The sequence below is a fragment of the Pecten maximus genome, chromosome 18 (genome assembly GCF_902652985.1).
Source record: "Pecten maximus chromosome 18, xPecMax1.1, whole genome shotgun sequence".
NCBI classification, from domain to species: Eukaryota; Metazoa; Mollusca; class Bivalvia; order Pectinida; family Pectinidae; genus Pecten; species Pecten maximus.
In genome coordinates, this window is record NC_047032.1 from 20558183 (window position 1) to 20576010 (window position 17828).

Below are 17828 nucleotides of genomic sequence, written 5' to 3' on the forward strand. Positions count from 1 at the left end.
AATGTTTCTGTTTACACTAACACTTCCGTTATAAGTACAATGTTTCTGTTTACACTAACACTTCCATTATGAATACAATGTTTCTCTTAACACTTACATTTTCATTATAAATACGATGTTTCTGTTCGCCTAAAAACCTCAAGTAAAACCAAACATTAAACTTTGGGAAGTGGGTTTGGTCGAAAATGTTGTTACATTGACAATGGTGTATAAAGCTCGTTGCTAGGTTTACCTAATTCATTGTTTGTCCTAGATGTTATGATTGTTACATGTTGTGTGTACACCCACTGTATCGTGTATCGATACAAGTCTGATTACTGCCGATACATTCCTTTGTAATGCCTACCAAGAAACCACATGATACACCAATATAACAGTAAAGGTGTATCTACTGGCCGGCAAGCTTAATCGTAAGTGAAGGATTTATATCTACATCTATAAACACAATTAGAAATAAGTAATAAAATAAAAATAAAAGATCAGGAGTTCTTTAAATCATACAATGACATCAATAGTTTTATTCATTGTTAAAGGAAATGATATCTTAATATAGGTATCTGTTATGATATCGTTAAGATAACAAAGCTTTATCAATACACTGGTTATGATGATGAAAACTATACTTGGTGTTTTTGGTAAGGCGGATTATTGTATACATAACTATGTACGCCGTCAGTGTTGTTAGGTGAACAATATAGGGAAGTTGTACAAGTATGGTCAACATCATCATATCGTTGGGAAATATTCCATGTCCTCATGCGATATGACGTCAGACGTGATGATTCCTAGTGGTCCCGTTATCACCAATCCTATTTGACTTTACCCGTTCTTACGTAAAAACAGATGACGGTTATCTTTCAGAAACACCTGGTCTTAGTTAGTAATTAAATTTTCCAGTGGTTTCTATTCAAATCTGTATAATGGGTTTCTATTTGCCCCCTTTTTAACAGATTTATAGCTAGAATTATGGATTCGTTTTAATGCCGGTAATGTCTTTTGTTATATAATATACAGTATCTATAACTGTTTTATAATCATGCTCAATTCGCTCAATTCAAGGTATTTTGTTTTTGTTCCGTTCACACTTTGATATTTTTAAAGAAAATAAACAAACACCATCTACATGTAATTGTTTTCCGTGACATGGATTTCAAAGTACATGTAGTATTAACATTATTTAAAATTTCATTAGCTTTGTTACTAAATTATGAGAGATTTAATCAACATCTTACTACCGATCACATTTGATATCACTGTAAGTATATTAATGCAACCATTACTTACGGTAATAATTTCAGTTGATAGCTTCATTTATGTATTGTTCACAAAATAAAGCGATCACAAAAGTAACAAGTCAAAATAATTTTTACAACTCATACATTTTATCTTCAGAAACGTATTTCAAAATCATTTAAGGATTGGATTAATCGCTTTGAGACTGATTTGTCGTATACGCAAGTTTTTTGTGTTATGGCCGTTTAATGTGAAAAGGATCATTCACGTCTATTCTTCTGGTATCATCGACATTAATGTGGGTTTGACTTTTTACTTACGGACTATTTTCCTCCTAAGGAATAACTACGCGTTACGTCACGTCAATAAATGGCGACACTACAAACAGTGACGTCATTTTGTACGTTATTGGAGTTAACATAGTTCAAAGCCAATACACATGCAGAATTAGAGTGTCTATCTGATGATAACACTGAAAGAAATATACTTTAAGTGGAAATATCTATATACACAATTAAGGTATCAATCCGCTATTTTACTGTTAGCTCCGGATAATACGGAAATGCACGAAACACTAAATCATAAATATAGTAAACTATCGTACATACTGTCAATGAAACTGCATTATACAGCTTGTGACTGATGTTAGAAGCAGTATTTGCGGTCGTGAGGCATAAATATAAATGTTTTACATGTAAAACATGGGGTGAGGGGGAAGGGTGCACACTAATCCAATCAGATTAGCTGGACGGTTGAAATACTGAATCATATCATATCTGATGTTTTACATATATGTACAATATGTGCAAAGACTTATACTAAACTTACTACAAATGTAGTAGAAATGAGATAATCGTATGCACTACTCAACACACACATATACCTATCGTGCCATTAATGTATCAAACGAACCAGACTACATCTGGTATGTAGTCAGTACATTTTAGAATGATGTTTACAACAAAATCCTACATCAATATATAAAATCTAACTGAATGCTCAGTATCAAATATCAAAGAGTCTCGTCATATCGTACTATTTATAGTAGACAATCTAATCGACCAATCAGACAGTGATATTAATAGTCGTACTGTTAGTGTAGCCGTTATATTCCATTATACCATTGTCGCTGTACCACTGTAATTCTGGGCTTACCAGACAAAAACAAATTACTGTACTAACAAGTAGAAAAAGCCAGCATGCCAACGAAACCGTAACATAAACTTAAATGTGATATACGAGGGTAAAATACAACTATCAAAATAGAGACCTGTAGGGAGAACTTTAACGTTGATATAACAAATGATAGACAAAACGTCAGGAAAATTGTCAAAATGATATTAAGACATGTGTTTCGGATGAGTAAGCGTCTTCTGTCTCATCGACGATACCCGCCATACAAATCTAAGTCACGACGACACCCGCCATACAAATCTAGGTCACGACGAAACCCGGCATACAAATCTAGGTCACGACAATACCCGGCATACAAATCTAGGTCACGACGATACCCGCCATACAAATCTAGATCACGACGATACCCGCCATACAAATTTAGGTCACGACGATACCCGGCATACAAATCTAGGTCACGACGATACCCGGCATACAATTCTAGGTCACGACGACATTCGACATACAAATTTAGGTCCAATCCCTGTTGTATAACAAGGGTGGTAAAAAAAGAACCAACTTGCATATGAACAAGCTCGAACACGTCAATTAAAGACCACTGGGATCACGATGTCGAACATAAACACTTGGTCTTGATCAACATTTCTCGATAACCCTGCGTTGTGATCTTTTCTCTCAGCAGTCGACATTGTTAGTTGAAATCGTGATAATGGGAACAGGTCCTCATCAACAGGAACCTGTAAACACGGTAGGTAGGGGGAGACGAGATACTGTTAGTGTAGATAATATCGTACCATTATAACATGGACTGTACATCACGTTAACACGGTAGGTAGGGGGAGACGGAGATACTGTTAGTGTAGATAATTTCGTAGATATTGTACCACTGTAGACTAGGGAACAACCAACCAATTGAAAAAATAGATTTTTGAAACAGCCCCTGTGTATAGAAAGTTGAGCCAAGGATAAAATGTCTGGCAGCCACTGATTGGCCAGTATGGTAGGGGGAGGCGGAGATACTGTTAGTATAGATAATATCGTACCACTGTAACATGGACCGTACATCACGTTAACACGGTAGGTAGGGGGAGGCGGAGATAGTTGTTAGTGTAGATAATATCGTACCACTGTAACACGGACTGTACATCACGTTAACACGGTAGGTAGGGGGAGGCGGAGATAGTTGTTAGTGTAGATAATATCGTACCATTGTAACATGGACTGTACATCACAACGTTAACAGACGTGTGTATACCAATGTATTATAATGTCAACACGACGTCAAATTATATGTTAGGGTAGATTATATTATAGTTAAAACCGTGAAACAAAATGTTGACAAACATAAAAAGAAAATAGAAAATATTGTATCATACTTACCAAACATAGAATAGCCCGATTGTCTGTTAGTATAGATAATAGTATAATACAGTATTAACCACACATAAGGTTATCATGTTGTTTTGGGGTTAAATTCTAAATTATCATGTTGAAAACGTGCATGGGAAATTAATATGACTGCTACATTATACTTCACTTTTAAGTATCGATTTCATTACGCCATCAAAACGGTATGTATTGCATGTGATCCATGCATAGATAACTACTTTTAGTCTCTTTTATGTTTCATAATTTTGAATTTCTGTTACCACGGTAACAAGTGAGCGTTCTGTACTCTCCAGCCACTTATCTACAATCCACATATCATTTAGTGTAACGTGCGCGTGATCGCGTGTATCAATATTTCTATCACGTCTCTATCTTATTTCTATAATATTCTTTTCGTAAGGACTTACCGACTAGACTAATTAACAGTAAATCCCATATCGTAAGGCATCATTATGTAACTAACATACACGAAGCCTAATATACCTCGACAATTACGAAATCGTTTACTGTACCTACAGATGCCATGACTTCACAAAATAACCTCATTTTACAAGTAACTGTCACCCAGCAACTCGATGGTAAGTGTGAAGATCCGGGTAATATTATAGTGTCACATAGAAAATAAGATCATGTTGGTCAAGAATTGTTTGGTACGTATAAAGTGAGGCCATCTCGAAGCCACGCTTCCTCGTTCAACAGAGCGAGCCTCGCTATCTTCTCAGTGCTTAGTTAGTCACTGATTTAAGTCAGTAATGTCACATCCTACAAAAGGGAACCGAGGTAGTCATACAGACCCTTTCGTCTTTGTAATGGATTCAGAATTGTATGGTCATTAACGATTCATCGCCAGCACTGCTAGTTGTCCAATCATTATTTTTCTTATTCAATGGTGCGAAACCACAAGCACTTGTTTGGTACCTGCTAACAGTCTCTCGTGTTCCACATATCCGCTGGTGTATATGCTAATACCTATCTGTGATGTAGCGTTTATTCATTTAAATAAATCGTTAACGATTTAAGAAGAAATAACTCAATTCGGGATTTGTTTTCCTTCTACTATCAGTTCCTTATTTTAAACCCGGATAATTTGTTCCGGAACAATTTTGTAATTTGAAAAAATAATCAATTAAATGAATGGAGGCGGACGTAGACTTCATCTGTTCATTATGTTATACTAATTCACATAATAACCAAGAACATTGTTCTACAAATTATTTAAAATAAATCCGGTTTAATAAGTAAACAAAAACAAAGATAGGAAGTTATTGAAAATTAAATACTTTGTAACCTTCACGTCTTATATTTATAGAACTGATAATACTATGACGAAGGTTCAATTATGCGTAAAAAAGATGATATTATCTCCCATTCAAAATTGTTGGTGTTTACTCCTGTGATCTTAAAACAATACTTAAAAATATATAACTTAATTCCGTTCTTCTATTAAGCATAAAGAAAATATTTATTGACCAAATTTATTTCATTGGTACTGTGTCTGTTTATATATATATACATTTAATTGAAATTTAGCTTTAGAATTGAACGGAATGTACATGTATTGAATTCAGAGATAGCGAGGTATTTTAATGATGGGGTTCTTTATCAGATTATATAGGGCCCTCTGTATAGTTTGAATGTACTTCCAGAAAATGCTACAAAATTATAGACAAGGTTTCAACACACACACTCTATTCATGCTCTAGTATAACACTAATACAACCATTCTTACTAACGGGACATTAACAAGGTAAGACCTAAACACTCAGTAATTTAACATTCACCAGGTTCCTGACGTTTATTGGCGGGCTAGTTTACACGCTACCTCATTGCTGTCGTTTTACGTTACGGGATACTATTGGGAGTGGCTATTCGGAACGGCTATTCGGAACCACTCGTGTCAAACAAGGAGCTAATATTAACCATGCCCAGTACAATTGATGTAAAAATAGAATATAATCTATGAATAGATCATTTTACCGTTAATGCGGCATCATCTCTGGCCCACGTGACAGGTACGTTCCGTCGTTCTGTTGGAGAATATTCAGAACGTGATGATAATAAGGAAATTCCTTGTGCGATTTATAAATAAACTAATCCGTAGCGAGGTGATTTCATGTTTACCTGTCTATGCATCGAGGTAAACAAACGAGGTGTTGGCTGAACATGGTCAATGATGATTCGTGGTAGGTGGAAGTGTGTTTTTCGGCATACTTTTAGCCCCGGATATGACGCGACAGGTGGCGTTGCAGGGCAAGATGAAGTATGTGATTGGTCAATGTAGCGGTAAATGCAAAATGCAGATATGCAGTTAAAAAAGAAACAAAGTTAAGATTGAATGTAAGTTGAATAAGTGCATGCACATGTATCTATTCAAATGACACATTAATGAAATTATATTCCTGATTCAAATGCAGTCTTATTATCACCAAAAAATTATTCAAACTGATATAATTATCCGTGCTGAAACGCATTCGTTCGTTGATTTATTTCACCAACAGTTTTACATTATACCCACCAGCATTAAAACTATGCCGTTTATCTTTTTAAAAGATATTTCTTGTTTAGATATATTACATGAGATGACATTCACGAATGATACTTTTAACATTTCTAAACATCCGAAATATGTACTAAAACTTCAAGTTGTTTTGATAATACCAACACTAATAACTATACAAGTGAACTGCTGCACGTATCAGATCACTGTTGGCATCAGTTTATATTTCCTATGTATTTAAATACCAAACTTAGGTGTGGAAATGCAGTTTAATTCTATTTTTAATTTCATTCAGAAATATCGGCAAGACACAATAGCGTCTAGCCCAGGTAAGAACAAACACACGTAAGTGAACTAAGGTAGGTTCGTAATTGAGTTAATCCCATATTGTGACCCAGTTATTTTGGCGAGGTTGTCATTAATTGGCAATAGACCGGACAGACAGACTGAGGCCTAATATGTTATACAGATCTACCATAGTATATACACTATTAATTAATTACCTACGATGTATATTGGTACAATAATTTGGACTAATAAATACTAAGTATGTAGATTTAGTAGATTAGCGACCTATTCTTAAATTACTACCGCTCTAAAGATCAAAACAAAAGATTTAAAATAAAAATATATTTAAAACCAAATCGATGAGATGAATTCAACACATTTGATAGGACAAAATAGAATCTATGTAGCGGAACTGGACTAGGCTGGTACATGTAGCTTAAATGGTTAGAGCACCCGTCTAGGGTTCGGAGGTCCCGGGTTCAAGTCCTGGTCTAGTCGTTGTATTTTCCTTCTCAAGATACAGTTTAAGGTCTTGTGGGTGTCTTCAGAGTCGAAGAATTTGTTGAAGGATAGAGTTATGTAGCGGCTCTGGACTGGGCTGAACGCGGTAGCCAGGTAGTTCAAATCGTTAAGAGTTCGAAGGTCCCGGGTTCGAATCCCGGTCCGGTCGTTTAATTTGCCCTCTCCTCTTACATCTATAATTTTCTTCTTAAGAACTCGATAGCGTGACACTGACTAATCGAGTAGATCCGTTCTGTTCCGTAGAATGTTGCTACCAATATGTACATTGTACGTTTAAGCATAACAACATTGGAAGCATGATAAATATGTTTAGACACATTTATTTGCCAGAAGAGACAAGAGGATTTTTTTTAAATTACTCAGTGTTTACACGAACTATATAAGAAGTGATGATATGGGTACATGTACATTTAGCACTTGCTTCATTGGCTATCTTCCAAGTACTGTAGGTTTCAACAGGTGAATGGAAATTTGACGGTCCTTAGTATTCCAGTTATGAAATAAATGTAAAAAGGTCTATTGTTTCGACTTATGATTGGTGTAGTTTGTATCGTACAATGAGTAGATAGAGATCTAGGAATGTCCGACAAACCCTCACGGTTACTTAACAACTATAAAACAGCCTGTATTCCGAGATATAAACCAGCGTGTTTTGTCAATAAGGATGTAAAATAAGTCTTAGGTTGTATAACCAACAGCACAGGCGATGGACAGACGAAATTGTTGTTATCATACTATAGTGTATAGTTGAAAAAGTACGTAATCTTATTCTTCAAATTAATTTAAACTAGACCTCTTCTCCTTGAAACATACATGTACCTGTATGTACAGTATGACTATATCAAGGTCTAAATTGGCATAAATCATGTATACGTCACCTAGCTGTGTAAAGTAGTTTGATATCCTGATCAGACGTGGAAAGGAGTGGGGTCGCGTGCACTTTTGGTTGTCTCCGTAGGTTATTTCCAATTTAAGTAGTGATATCAAACATCTATGATCTTTGTTTGCCGGGTCTATCTCTCCGTGGACAGCCAGGGTAATTTTGAGTGTCCTTGTAGTAGTTGGTGACTAGCTAACTGAAAAACAAACAGGAGACCCGTCACATGCCATCCAGGGCAATAAGAATTAAGTGTCTTGTTCCATGACACAACTACGGCCGCACAGACAGGTTTGTTTCACAGCTTCCCGAGAACCACAAACCGACAAGGGTCGACTCACCTCTGTAATCAGTCCTCCCGTAGGACCGAACTGAACATATGCACATGTATTTTGTGCTACTTACATTGTAAGCAGAATTCAGTTGTTTTTTGTGTGTGGTTTTTTTGTGTTTTTTTTTTTCAATAAATGAGATCATCTATATTTTGTCGAAAGCCTGCGACTTATCGTGTCAATGTTGTGAATGGAATGTGGATCTACCGATGGCCGCACCCGAAACCTCTGAAGCGAGCTTTGTTAGCATATAAGTGGTTTGTTCTTTATCTACACGGATCAGAATTCATATTTCATTTTTTACAACAAAATTATGTAACCATGTACTTTTATACTGTATCAATCTGTACTATAAGAAAACCCATTACGTCTCGTACAATAATATGTATACTGTAATACCTGTATGTCTTGCCACACCTTTATGAATCTTATGCCTAAATATGGTAAAATAGCATTTATAGATTTCGATTAATCGCAAACCAGTTAGATTTGTTGGTTCAATAAAAGTGTCAATACTCCGTTAAAAGTCCGACAAAAAGTCGACACGACTGCAATTTTGCTGAACTGTCAAATAGTTGGCAAACGGTCAGCGTCGTCAAGTCTTGTCAAAGGGACATAACTCTGAATTAATCGATCATTGCACAAAAGGTACAGGGAGGTGTGTGTGACCAGAGAGAGCTACGCGGCCCTCCTTCCCAACATGCTTCGGAGGGAATACGATAAACATTTCATAAACCACAGAAAAAGATTAAGTACGTCAGTCTCTTGTAAATTCCTGACTTCTCAATTAACAGTAAGGATTCCAAAGTACATTATGAGTGTAAGGTTTACCCGATAACGGTAGAGGTCCTCCGTAATGTCATTGAAGAAATGATTTATAAACAATGGATAACTTGATACAGTTTGTTTATATTGTCACGTGCATTCATTTTGAAACAGAGACGCATTTTCATACTCGTATAACAGTGATTGTACATGTAAATAATGTGTGTAGCTTGTTCACCATATCACCTGTATAATTATGTACCAAAGTATTAGTATTTTCCTCTAAAATGTTTGACTGATTTTTTTTTTTTACATATTAAGATTGCTTCATAACTGTAAAATTAAGAACCTTTGAAACCATATTTGTTATCAAAGTTAAAAAGAAACAACATTCCCACACAGCGCGCGTTTTAAAAAATAGCTTGTTTTATACCGTAATATCATTCAATTCTGAAACAAGCTTGTACATATTTTCATGAATATCGCAGAGAATGATTTTTGGTCACATCAATTTGCATTGACATTAACTCTAACATATGAAACGGTAATTGATGACTTCATAAATTAATGTGTGGTACTTCGTACCCTACCTATAAAAATGAATGCGATGACTATAATATGCTGACTATAATATGATGACTGTTATGATGACTATAATATGATGACTATGTTATGATGACTATAATATGATGACTATGTTATGATGACTATAATATGATGACTATAACATGATGACTATAATATGATGACTATAATATGATGACTATAATATGATCACTATAATATGATGACTATAATATGATCACTATAATATGATCACTATAATATGATCACTATATGATCACTATAACATCATGACTATAATATGATCACTATGTTTTGGTTACTTTATTATGGTGAGTATAATATGTTGACTATAATATGATGACTATGATATTTTTTTTATTTTTTTAACGCCCTATTAACAGCCAGGATCATTTAAGGACAGGTCAGGTTTTAGAGGTGGAGGAAAGCCGGAGTACCCGGAGAAAAACCACCGGCCTACAGTCAGTACCTGGCAACTGCCCCACGTACAGTTGTAGGTTTCGAACTCGCAACCCAGAGGTGGAGGGCTAGTGTTAAAGTGTCGGGACACCTTAACCACTCGGCCACCGCGATTATGCTATGGTGACTTTAATATGATGACTATATTGTGGTGATTATATTATGTTGACTATAATTTCAGCTATGAAGTCCCCTTCTTTACAATCTTTAGGACATGTACACTTCGCGTGTTGTCCTCGTGCCCTTCAGGTGCTCACTATTGACAGTATAACTTTATCCGATTTAGATGAATCCTTGATCTGATGGAATGTTGTAGGTCGACAGTCGCGTGCAGAGATGACCGTGTTACTACACAAGTAAATCGCGTTACTTACTACTTACAGTATACCATACTTCCCTAGACTTACTCAGTATGGTAACAACAGATTGAGGAAATAGGATTGGAATTACTTATGAAACAAAAGGAGATGTCACGGTAAAGTTAAAACGCTTTATCACACAATGACGTAGGTTAATAAACTGATATGTAGCGTTATACGGTCATTTCAATAAATATGGTGACGTTATTGGTATGAGATATACCACAGATAAACAGTCTTAACAACTGATGGTACAGTACAGCAACAGCATCACATATTGTTCTCATATATATTCATATATCTAATATAAAAACTAAATTTGGTTTGAAGCAAACATTTTCAGTGGTTTGATTGTTACGATTTTTCATGTAAAAGACGGAAAATTTTCAAATGTATTTTGATGACGTCACACGATTGCATAAAAAGGCTTACCAATCTGTCTGTCAGCTATTCTTCTGCAGAAATTAACTAAACCTGGGCATCATTGATAGAGGACTAGAAGCCATCACATGTAGTTTAAGGCTTGTACAACACTTGTTGATTTCCATCATTGTATACACTTAAATGATTCGATATAGGTCCTCACTAACATTAAATATTGGTTCCCGCGGATTTGCGCTCTATTTTGTTAAGTGGATATTTTATTTTCCTTCTTTTTTTTTCTTTTTTTTTTTGCGTTTTTCCTTAATTGTCTATGTTATCAAGTTTTAAAACAACATTTGTGAAGAAACTCGCTGTAAGAGCAATATAGTGAAATATAGAAATTTATTGCATTTTTGCCAGTGAAATATAGAAATTTATCAAACTAATATATATATAATATAACATCGATATTCTGTCATACATGTACTCGTGAAATATATGTTATATTAAACGAGAAACCATTCAATATCCTCAAAGTATTTGTTTCTGTATCACTATGGTACAGTTTTGTAGTAAATACGAAGAAACCCATCTTTAAAATCAGTTAGAGGCTGAGCCCAAAGTTACAACGACTTAAGTCTTATCATTTATGACTTTGTCGCCATCGTATAAGAATAGATACTGTGTTCAGGGGATACTTTATAAGAATGGCTTACACAAACTTCCTTAGACTAAGGATCACCACTTGGTACAGATTAAATACATCTAAATTACGTGTCTGTACCGATTGTCCTGTTAGGTAGAAGGTGGGCGTGGAAATTCTTATTTCTATCTAAAAATAATATGTGCTACCTTCTTATATCGGGAGAATGGTTTCAGAAACGTGAGGAAATCATCTGACGTCAGACCCCCTATATCATGAAAACATTATCTTCCCATGCCTCCGGACATCAGCCGGTATTGTACTGTAGTGACGTGTTTATCAACATCTTATATCATGTGTACTTGTCAAGACGCCCCCAACTTGATGACGTAATCAGAATATGCGTAGCCACAACTATCACTTCATGACAAGCGACATGACATTAATTATCAACATAATGTACATAATTAAAACCACCAAATATATTAGCATTATCCTGTTTATATCATTGAACCAGCGAGGTTTATACAATTATATTGGAAAAAATACAATATAATACAACACATCACAATTTAATACAATACAACACATCACCATACAATGCAATAGTCACAATACAATACACAACGTCACGATATAATACATCGCATTATAACACAATACATTACGATACAATATATAGAGGATATCTAACAGTGTCTTCAGTAATACCAAATATATTTCACGAGTGGGGCTAATATTTTGATATTTTTCACGAGTGCTGCATATTCTGTTTATTACATTTTTTATCAACGAAAAACTTACCCCATATGCTAACTAGGCCTACAGTTCCCTAAAAAAAGTAGTTCCCCCTGTCCAGCTGCTAATCGTTAATTTGACTGGTCAAATCAGCAAATATGATAAATATCACTTTTATAGAATGAATAATTTTTGATATTTCACTGGTAAAAATGTAATAAATAAAAATACAATACCTCACAGTACCATGCAATACATTACAATGCAATACATCACAAAAATACAATAAGTCTATCAAAATACAATCTACAATACATTAAAATACAAAACAAATACATTTGTACATCACAATACAATACATCACTATGCAATGCAATTCAATACTGTACATTACAAGATGTTACAGTAGAGTATAATATAGTAATACAGTACACGTTATGGTGTGATACGATCATTTTTATCATTATATTGATCATAATATCAGTTAAGAACATGCACCTGGATGATATATGGTTAAGGCTACTAATCCCCTTACGCGAGACTAATCAGAAATGTTACAGGTGTATTAAGTTTCTCGAGAGAATGTCCTAGTGATATCTATAGTCTAATAGGAGTGGGAAAATGCACGGCCAGACCGGGGTTCGAATCCGGGACTTCCGAACACTAGCCGGATGCTCTACCGATTGAGCTACATGTACCTGGTCGCCGATGATCGACCCGGTCCAGTTCCGCTACAATATTAACAATGACCTAATTTATTAAGGATATCAAATTCTATTTATGGTAACATTTACTCTATCTTAACTCAAGATGGTTGAATCGCAGAAGGAGTGATCTGACGGCCGCGACAGCTTTGTCGGCTAGATCATTGGACAGGTGGAGTTCCGAGGTGTGTTGTCCGACGCTCCCTACCAGTGTCGGGTTTTTGTTTCTCGGGAAGCTTAACAATAGGCAGGTCTGTTCTGTCGCGGTTGTGTTCTTTGGCAAGACATGTTACCCTTATTTCTCTTGGTGACATTAAACGGGTTTCCCGTATGTTGTTCAGTGACGTAGTAACCAACTACTACGGAGAGTCTCCGACTAAGAATGACCCTGACTGTCCATAGGACGATTAACCAAACAAACAGAGAAAATAAAACAAACAAACAATCATGTCGCTGTGCACTGGTTTATGAGGGTCATGAGATCCGCATTAAAAAAAAGTTGACAGGGTGAGGATATCGATTTCTATTTATAGTAACAGTGACCTTATTTCTCAAATTGGTTAAAATGCGACCTTGCACAAGAACTGATGGTCGAACACAAGTGTTCGCGGGTCATACCATTCGGATTAAAAGAAAGTTGATTGGAGATACGACAAGACCCTTTACATTTACATCCAGCCATGGCCGACTCACGAAACCCTTTATATTTACATCAGGTCATGGCCGACTAACGAGACCCTTTATATTTACATCAAATTAATGGCCGACTAAGAGACCCTTTACATTTGTACATCCAGCCATGGCCGACTAACGATACCCTTTACATTTATATCCAGCCATGACTGACTAACAAGACCCTTTACATTTACATCCATCCACGGCCGACTAACAAGACCCTTTACATTTACATCCATCCACGGCCGACTAACGAGACCCTTTATATTTACATCCATCCACGGCCGACTAACGAGACCCTTTACATTTACATCCATCCACGGCCGACTAACGAGACCCTTTATATTTACATCCAGTCATGGCCGGATAACGAGACACTTTACATTTACACCAGTCATGGCCGACTAACTAGACCCTTTATGTTTACATCAGGTTATGGCCGACTAACGAGACCCTTTACATTTACATCCAGTCATGGCCGACTAACGAGACCCTTTATATTTACATTAGCTCATGGCCGACTAACGAGACCCTTTACATTTACATCCAGTCATGGCCAACTAACGAGACCCTTTACAGTTACATCCAGTCATGGCCGACTAACGAGACCTTTATATCCCTATGCAGCCATGGCCGACTAACGAGACACTTTATATTTATATCCAGCCATAGCCGAGGAACCCTTTACATTTACATCATGTTATGGCCGACTAACGAGGCACTATTTATTGATATACGGTCATAATCGACTTACGAGCGCCTATATACATGTATGGTATAATGTAGTAATAATGACATCGTAGACAAGTAAATTGTCCAATTTTCGAGACAATCCGCCCTTTCGCAAGACACAAGTAAATAACAAACAATCACATACAGACATGGAACTGTTACACACGCTTAGTAGATAAACAAAGGCCAACATAGTTATGTTTGTATTACTGAATACCTCGGTGGATAATTAACCGCCGAAGGCCTATTGTAATTAATTAGAAAACATCTCAGGTCCAGTGATGTACAAAATGTAGTATGCAAAATATGGATAAAGGGAGGTAACTCTTATTACATTAGTAGAATTGTTCCTTGATGATGGCCATCACTCACCTCGTGTAGTAAATATCGGAACACTAGTACTGTCAATCTCACATATAGAGTAGATATTAGAAAGTGTGTGTTTATATATCTATAAATATCGTCTTTTTTCTGATGTAATCTCAGCTCTTCCAGAAAGATGTCTTGCATGTTGTCTGTTATATTTACTCTATCAAGCCGTGTCTCAGTAACTGATGGTATGACGGCTCACCGGAAAAAAACGTAATCAATATGTATATACATTGTACACTATATATTAACACTTATCTTTAAACAGCTTGAAACTTATTTTTTTGAATATTCACGTGTTTTCGTCATTGATAATGAAAATAATGAAAAGAAAAACAATCAATATCTCGCTAATAACAACGTTAACTTGGAATGGCGAAACAATGGTACAACTGTATGTACATGCACCTCACTCTATAGTAACGTTGTTTTGTAATGTAAATATAGTCCGTGGAAAACACTAATCGAAAACGACTCTTTTATCTCAGTGATGCAGCACTTAGTGCGGTAAACAGAGACTTAGGTCTGGTGAATATGGTAGGTGGTAAATGTGGCCAGCAGGACCGTTTTCGCATTGATCCACCTGACATAAAGTTCTCAACGAAACGACAGAAGTGCCACATGTACTTCACAAGTATACGTTTTGATAATGGGTGAATTTCAAGTTTATTGTCAACATTTATTTGTGCATACAAACCGATATTGATGGTTGGACGCCCATAACATTTATCCTTGGTCAGTATACAATATCCATACCATCCTCTGGTCAGTATACAATATCCATACCATCCTCTGGTCAGTATACAATATCCATACCATCCTCTGGTCAGAATACAATATCCATACCATCCTCCGGTCAGAATACAATACGTATAACATCCTCTGGTCAGTATACAATATATATTACCTCCCCTGGTCAGTATACAATATATATTACCTCCCCTGGTCAGTATACAATACGTATAACATCCTCTGGTCAGTATACAATATATATTACCTCCCCTGGTCAGTATACAATATGTTGTACCTCCCCTGGTCAGTATACAATATATATTACCTCCCCTGGTCAGTATACAATACGTATAACATCCTCTGGTCAGTATACAATATATATTACCTCCTCTGGTCAGTATACAATATATATTACCTCCCCTGGTCAGTATACAATATGTTGTACCTCCCCTGGTCAGTATACAATATATATTACCTCCCCTGGTCAGTATACAATATATATTACCTCTCCTGGTCAGTATACAATATATATTACCTCCCCTGGTCAGTATACAATATATATTACCTCCCCTGGTCAGTATACAATACGTATATTACCTCCCCTGGTCAGTATACAATATATATTACCTCCCCTGGTCAGTATACAATATATATTACCTCTCCTGGTCAGTATACAATATATATTACCTCCCCTGGTCAGTATACAATATATATTACATCTCCCTGGTCAGTATACAATATATATTACCTCCATTGTCAGTATACAATATATATTACCTCCCTTGGTCAGTATACAATATATATTACCTCTCCCTGGTCAGTATACAATATATATTACCTCCCCTGGTCAGTATACAATATATATTACCTCCCCTGGTCAGTATACAATATATATTACCTCCCCTGGTCAGTATACAATATATATTACCTCCCCTGGTCAGTATACAATATGTTATACCCCCCTGGTCAGTATACAATATATATTACCTCCCCTGGTCAGTATACAATATATATTACCTCCCCTGGTCAGTATACAGTATATATTACCTCCCCTGGTCAGTATACAATATATATTACCTCCCCTGGTCAGTATACAATATATATTACCTCCCCTGGTCAGTATACAATATATATTACCTCCCCTGGTCAGTATACAATATATTACCTCCCCTGGTCAGTATACAATATATATTACCTCCCCTGGTCAGTATACAATATATATTACCTCCCATGGTCAGTATACAATATATATTACCTCCCCTGGTCAGTATACAATATATATTACCTCCCCTGGTCAGTATACAATATATATTACCTCCCCTGGTCAGTATACAATATGTTATACCTCCCCTGGTCAGTATACAATATATATTACCTCCCCTGGTCAGTATACAATATATATTACCTCCCCTGGTCAGTATACAATATATATTACCTCCCCTGGTCAGTATACAATATGTTATACCTCCCCTGGTCAGTATACAATATATATTACCTCCCCTGGTCAGTATACAATATGTTATACCTCCCCTGGTCAGTATACAATATGTTATACCTCCCCTGGTCAGTATACAATATATATTACCTCCCCTGGTCAGTATACAATATGTTATACCTCCCCTGGTCAGTATACAATATATATTACCTCCCCTGGTCAGTATACAATATATATTACCTCCCCTGGTCAGTATACAATATATATTACCTCCCCTGGTCAGTATACAATATATATTACCTCCCCTGGTCAGTATACAATATATATTACCTCCCATTGTCAGTATACAATATATATTACCTCCCCTGGTCAGTATACAATATATATTACCTCCCCTGGTCAGTATACAATATATATTACCTCCCCTGGTCAGTATACAATATATATTACCTCCCCTGGTCAGTATACAATATATATTACCTCCCCTGGTCAGTATACAATATATATTACCTCCCCTGGTCAGTATACAATATATATTACCTCCCCTGGTCAGTATACAATATATATTACCTCCCCTGGTCAGTATACAATATATATTACCTCCCCTGGTCAGTATACAATATATATTACCTCCCCTGGCCGGTATACAATATATATTACCTCCCCTGGTCAGTATACAATATATATTACCTCCCCTGGTCAGTATACAATATATATTACCTCCCCTGGTCGGTATACAATACGTCTTGTCAGTAACAATGCCTATTACCTCCCCTGGCCAGTATACAATATGTTATACCTCCCCTGGTCAGTATGCAATATATATTACCTCCCCTGGTCAGTATACAATACGTCTTGTCAGTAAACAATGCCTATTACCTCCCCTGGTCAGTATACAATATGTTATACCTCCCCTGGTCAGTATGCAATATATATTACCTCCCCTGATCAGTATACAATACGTCTTGTCAATAAACAATGCCTATTACCTCCCCTG